Source organism: Bombina bombina, chromosome 12, assembly GCF_027579735.1.
Source record: "Bombina bombina isolate aBomBom1 chromosome 12, aBomBom1.pri, whole genome shotgun sequence".
In the NCBI taxonomy this organism is placed as follows: domain Eukaryota; kingdom Metazoa; phylum Chordata; class Amphibia; order Anura; family Bombinatoridae; genus Bombina; species Bombina bombina.
The window spans coordinates 61,665,155-61,671,154 of NC_069510.1; the positions used below are offsets into that span (position 1 = coordinate 61,665,155).

The 6,000-nt window shown below is 45.0% G+C and overlaps 1 protein-coding gene across 2 annotated transcripts in view; it reads right to left on the bottom strand.

Moving 5' to 3' along the window:
• The window catches only part of SLC38A5 (solute carrier family 38 member 5), a 204,267-nt gene extending 198,657 nt beyond the window's left edge, over positions 1–5,610 (bottom strand). Inside the window, exon 1 of one of the 2 annotated variants that reach the window (XM_053695700.1) lies at positions 5,483–5,610. The gene's annotated coding sequence lies outside the window, so the exon portion shown is untranslated. The remainder of the gene's footprint in view (positions 1–5,482) is intronic. The other variant, XM_053695702.1, reaches the window with a different exon arrangement.
• Positions 5,611–6,000: the final 390 nt, after the last annotated feature.

Consider the following 6,000-nt stretch of genomic DNA (forward strand, 5'->3'; position numbering starts at 1 on the left):
GGATTTAATTTTTAAAGTGAGCCCCCTGCTCGCTGCTAACTTTGCTCTACCCAGCAAAATTTCCCTTTCCAGCGGCCTCCATTACTTTCTATAGGAGACATCTCATCACCAGCAGGAAATGCCGCCTTTTTAAGATAATCCACGAGGACAGCCCCAGCAATGGTCGTAATGAAAAGCCAATTCAGAACCACCGAAGTTGAGATAATTGGGCCACAGACGTGTTAAACTGTTTAGTTAAACTGCCGCTTGTGAGTCGGGACTGTTGAAAACATACAGTAAACTAATCATCAGTGAGCTAGCTGTGAGACTACCGCTGCTGATTGTCTCATTAGCAGTTTCCACTTGACACCAGCAGTTATCTGCAGATCAAACATCGCACTTTAACTGTGTGCTTAACTAATTTGGGGGTTAAAAACATAGCATTGCTTTAACAGATTGCATGAAGGACCTTTATCACGTGTAGGGGGAGCTATCACTGGCAGATGACCGAGGGGACCCTTATGTGTAGGGGTGCTGTCACTGACAGAAGCATTGGGGACCATTATGTGTAGGGGGTGCTGTCACTGGCAGATGCTCAGGGGATGCTTATGTGTAGGGAGGGCTGTCACTGGTAGATGCTTCGGGGACCCTTATGTGTAGGGGGGCTGCCACTGGTAGATGCTCGGGGGACACTTATGTGTAAGGGGCCTGTCACTGGCAGATGCTCGGGGGACACTTATGTGTAAAGGGGCTGTCACTGGCAGATGCAGGGGGACCCTTATCATGTGTAGGGGGTGCTATCGCTGACAGATGCTCGGGGGACCCTTATGTGTAGGGGGTGCTATCACTGGCAGATGCTCGGGGGACCCTTATGTATAGGGGGGCTGTCACTGGCAGATGCTCGGGGGACACTTATGTGTAAAGGGGCTGTCACTGGCAGATGCAGGGGGACCCTTATGTGTAGGGGGGGCTATCACTGGCAGATGCTCGGGGGACCCTTAAGTGTAGGGGGAGCTGTCACTGGCAGATGCTTGGGGGACCCTTTAACAGCATAGTTTCCTTTCTTTTTTTGTACTTTGTTGCATCTCAAAGAGGACATTGTAAATGTATTTGTTTTTTTATGTATAAAACAGATGGTTCTGCTCAGAAAAACAAACATTTTTACAAGTATTGGACAACCGGGCACTTTGTTAGTTTCAAAGCTAAAATAAACAGTTTAAAGGGACACTATACCCAAACATTTTCTTTCATGATTAAGGTAGAGAATACAATTTTAAACAACATTCCAATTTACTTCTATTACCTAATTTGCTTCATTCTTTAGATATACTTTAATGAAGAAATAGCAATGCACACGGTGAACCAATCACAGGAGGCATCTATGTGCAGCTACCAATCAGCAGCTACTAAGCATATCTAGATATGCTTTTCAGCAAAGGATATCAAGAGAATGAAGCAAATTAGATAATAGAAGTAAATTAGAAAGTTGTTTATAAATGTATGCTCTTTCTAAATCATGAAAGACAAAATTTGGGTTTCATGTCCCTTTAACCCCTTAATGACAGAGGACGTACCAGGTACGTCATAGGAAAAAACTCCCTTAATGACAATTGACGTACCTGGTACGTCCTCTGTTGTCTGAAGTGCTGGAAGCGATCACGATTGCTTCCAGCTGCTTCCAAGGGATTGTAGTGATGCCTCAATATTGAGGCATCACTGCAATCCCCTATTTTACATACCGATGCAGAAAGGGCCACTCTGTGGCCCTCTCTGCATCGGCCACTGATACTAACAATTTCGTTGGTTGGTGGGAGCAGCTTTTATCTATATGATCCTCAGTTTTTTTCCAAAGCGATCTGACTTTGTTGGTGTTATGACCGGTGGGGCGTTTGCGGGCGTGTGGGCGTGTGGGGTGGGGGGGGCGGGTGCGCGCGCACGCAAATCATGCCCGAAAATGAAAGTAAAAAAAAAAGACCGATGTGTAAGCAGGGGGATCTTAGTTCTTTAGTAAGGGATCTGGGAGGGGGAGGGATGTAGATCATTTAGGGGGGCCAGCTACACTACAGAAAACAAGTATTTCATATAAAAAAAGTAAAAAAAAAAAACTATTTTGGGGGGCAAATTGGGTACTGGCAGACAGCTGCCAGTACCCAAGATGGCGGCAAATAGGTAGAGGGGGAGGTTTAGAGAGATGTATTGGGGGGGGATCAGGGAGGTTGTGGGGTAAGGGGGGATCCATCACTGCAGACTGTATGACAAAATTAAAAAAATAATAATAAATTATTTTTATTTCAGTACTGGCAGACTTTCTGCCAGTACTTAAGATGGCGGTGACAATTGTGAGGTGGGGGAGGGAAGAGAGCTGTTTGAGGGGGGTCAGGGGGGGATCAGGGGGTGGGATGTGTCAGGTGGGAGGCTGATCTCTACTCTAAAGCTAAAAATTAACCCTACAAGCTACCTAATTAACCCCTTAACTGCTGGGCATATTACAAGTGTGGTGCACAGCAGTATTTAACGGCCTTATTATTACCAAAAAGCAACGCCAAAGCCATATAAGTCTGCTATTTCTGAACAAAGGGGATCCCAGAGAAGCATTTACAACCATTTGTGCCATAATTGCACAAGCTGTTTGTAAATAATTTCAGTGAGAAACCTAAAATTGTGAAAAATTTAAGTTTTTTTTTTTATTTGATCGTATTTGGCGGTGAAATGGTGGCATGAAATATACCAAAATGGGCCTAGATCAATACTTTGGGATGTCTTCTAAATATAAATATATACATGTCAAGGGATATTCAGGGATTCCTGAAAGATATTAGTGTTCCAATGTAACTAGCACTAATTTTGAAAAAAAGTGGTTTGGAAATAGCAAAAGTGCTACTTGTATGTATGGCCCTATAACTTGCAAAAAAAGCAAAGAAGATGTAAACATTGGGTATTTCTAAACTCAGGACAAAATTTAGAAACTATTTAGCATGGGTGTTTTTTGGTGGTTGTAGATGTGTAACAGATTTTGGGGGTCAAAGTTAGAAAAAGTGTGTTTTTTTTCAATTTTTTCCTCATATTTTACATTTTTTTATAGTAAATTATAAGATATGATGAAAATAATGGTATCTTTAGAAAGTCCATTTAATGGCGAGAAAAACGGTATATAATATGTGTGGGTACAGTAAATGAGTAAGAGGAAAATTACAGCTAAACACAAACACTGCAGAAATGTAAAAATAGCCATTGTCATTAAGGGTAAGAAAATTGAAAAATGGTCCGGTCATTAAGGGGTTAAGCATTGTTTGTATATCTGTTTCATATGTGTAAAAAAAAAGTTTTAGCTTTTCATGGGGTCGATTAAAATCCTTTAGTAAAACATATTAAATGATTTGATAGACTTTAATTGTGGTTTGTCTATTGAAAAACAGTTTTTCTAAAGTATTATGCTTGAACCCTTGTAGTAAATGGCAATTTCAGTCCACCTGAAAATGAAGATTACTAAGTGATAATTGAATAGTGAAGCGATAATAAAGACAAAATTAAACATCAGCGTTTATGTGTAGGGGGTGCTGTCACTGGCAGATGAAGGGGGACCCTTTTCACGTGTAGGGGTGCTGTCACTCATAGATACATTGGAGACCCTATGTTTAGGGGTAGCTTTCACTGATAGATACATTGGGGACGCTGTGTCAGGGTGCTGTCACAAGCAGATGCATTGGGGACCCTTATCACGTGTAGGGGGTGTTGGCAGAAGCATTGGGGTTTGGGGACCCTTATATGTAGGGGGTACTGTCACTGGCAGAAGCATTGGAGTTTGGGGACCCTTATCATATGTAGGGGGTACTGTCATTGGCAGAAGCATTGGGGTTTGGGGACCCTTATATGTAGGGGGTGCTGTCACTGTCAGAAGCATTAGGGACCCTTATCAAGTGTAGGGGGTGCTGTCACTGACAGAAGCATTAGGGACCCTTATCAAGTGTAGAGGGTGCTGTCACTGTCAGAAGCATTAGGGACCCTTATCAAGTGTAGGGGGTGCTGTCACTGGCAGAAGCATTAGGGACCCTTATCAAGTGCAGGGGGTGCTGTCACTGTCAGAAGCATTAGGGACCCTTATCAAGTGTAGGGGGTGCTGTCACTGACAGATGCATTAGGGACCCTTATCAAGTGTAGGGGGTGCTGTCACTGTCAGAAGCATTAGGGACCCTTATCAAGTGTAGGGGGTGCTGTCACTGTCAGAAGCATTAGGGACCCTTATCAAGTGTAGGGGGTGCTGTCACTGTCAGAAGCATTAGGGACCCTTATCAAGTGCAGGGGGTGCTGTCACTGGCAGAAGCATTAGGGACCCTTATCAAGTGCAGGGGGTGCTGTCACTGGCAGAAGCATTAGGGACCCTTATCAAGTGCAGGGGGTGCTGTCACTGTCAGAAGCATTAGGGACCCTTATCAAGTGCAGGGGGTGCTGTCACTGGCAGAAGCATTAGGGACCCTTATCAAGTGTAGGGGGTGCTGTCACTGGCAGAAGCATTAGGGACCCTTATCAAGTGCAGGGGGTGCTGTCACTGGCAGAAGCATTAGGGACCCTTATCAAGTGTAGGGGGTGCTGTCACTGGCAGAAGCATTAGGGACCCTTATCAAGTGCAGGGGGTGCTGTCACTGGCAGAAGCATTAGGGACCCTTATCAAGTGCAGGGGGTGCTGTCACTGACAGATGCATTGGGGGTGCTGTTACTGACAGATGGTTTTGAGACCCTTATTATATGTAGTAGGTGCTGTCACTGACAGATGCATTAGGGACCCTTATCAAGTGTAGGGGGTGCTGTCACTGACAGATGCATTAGGGACCCTTATCAAGTGCAGGGGGTGCTGTCACTGACAGATGCATTAGGGACCCTTATCAAGTGTAGGGGGTGCTGTCACTGACAGATGCATTAGGGACCCTTATCAAGTGCAGGGGGTGCTGTCACTGACAGATGCATTAGGGACCCTTATCAAGTGCAGGGGGTGCTGTCACTGACAGATGCATTAGGGACCCTTATCAAGTGCAGGGGGTGCTGTCACTGACAGATGCATTAGGGACCCTTATCAAGTGCAGGGGGTGCTGTCACTGACAGATGCATTGGGGGTGCTGTTACTGACAGATGGTTTTGAGACCCTTATTATATGTAGTAGGTGCTGTCACTGACAGATGCATTAGGGACCCTTATCAAGTGTAGGGGGTGCTGTCACTGACAGATGCATTAGGGACCCTTATCAAGTGTAGGGGGCGCTGTCACTGACAGATGCACTGGGGGTGCTGTCATTGGCAGTTATATAGAGCCCTACCACTGTTATGGGTACAGGGGGCGCTGTCAGGTGTAGGGGCGGGGCTCACTTTCTGATGCAATACCCACGCGCTGTTACAGTGCTTTAGAACACGTTGCTGTCTCCCTCTGCGCCGCGCACCAGCATTTCCAGTGTTTTCTTTCCTTTTAACCTATTTCCCGCCCCCTCCCGTACTGAACTTAGCCCAACACTTACCCAGCAGTTCCCGGTAAGAGACTCAGCTCGGACTCCGAGAGTAAAAAGAACCGGAGTGTAAGAGCAGAACAGAGTGAGAAGATAGAAGTGCCAATCAGAAGTCACAACACAGACAGGGAGCCACGCCCCGTCCAATCAAATGCAATACACTGCTAGACAAGCTTCGTCCAATGAGAGCTCACAGTTTGCTGACATTTCTAGACACGCCCAGTCTAGGCGTGTTCTTTAATTGACAGCTCAGTCATTCAATAATAGCGTCCTTAATACATGCTTTCTATAGGCTGGGAGCGTGCGAATACATAGCTGCATCAGACGCCGGAGTAGCCAATCAAAATCCCCTGTGACTCTTCCTTGCGTTTGTTTGATTACACGTGTAAGTTTTGCCTAACATGAATACGAAGTATATACAAAATAATAGTGTGACCCGCTGGTACTGCACCTAATTCAATACGATTAAAAGAGTAAACATTTTATAAAGAAAACATAAAACGTTTGACTATTTTTGGGAACATATTTAT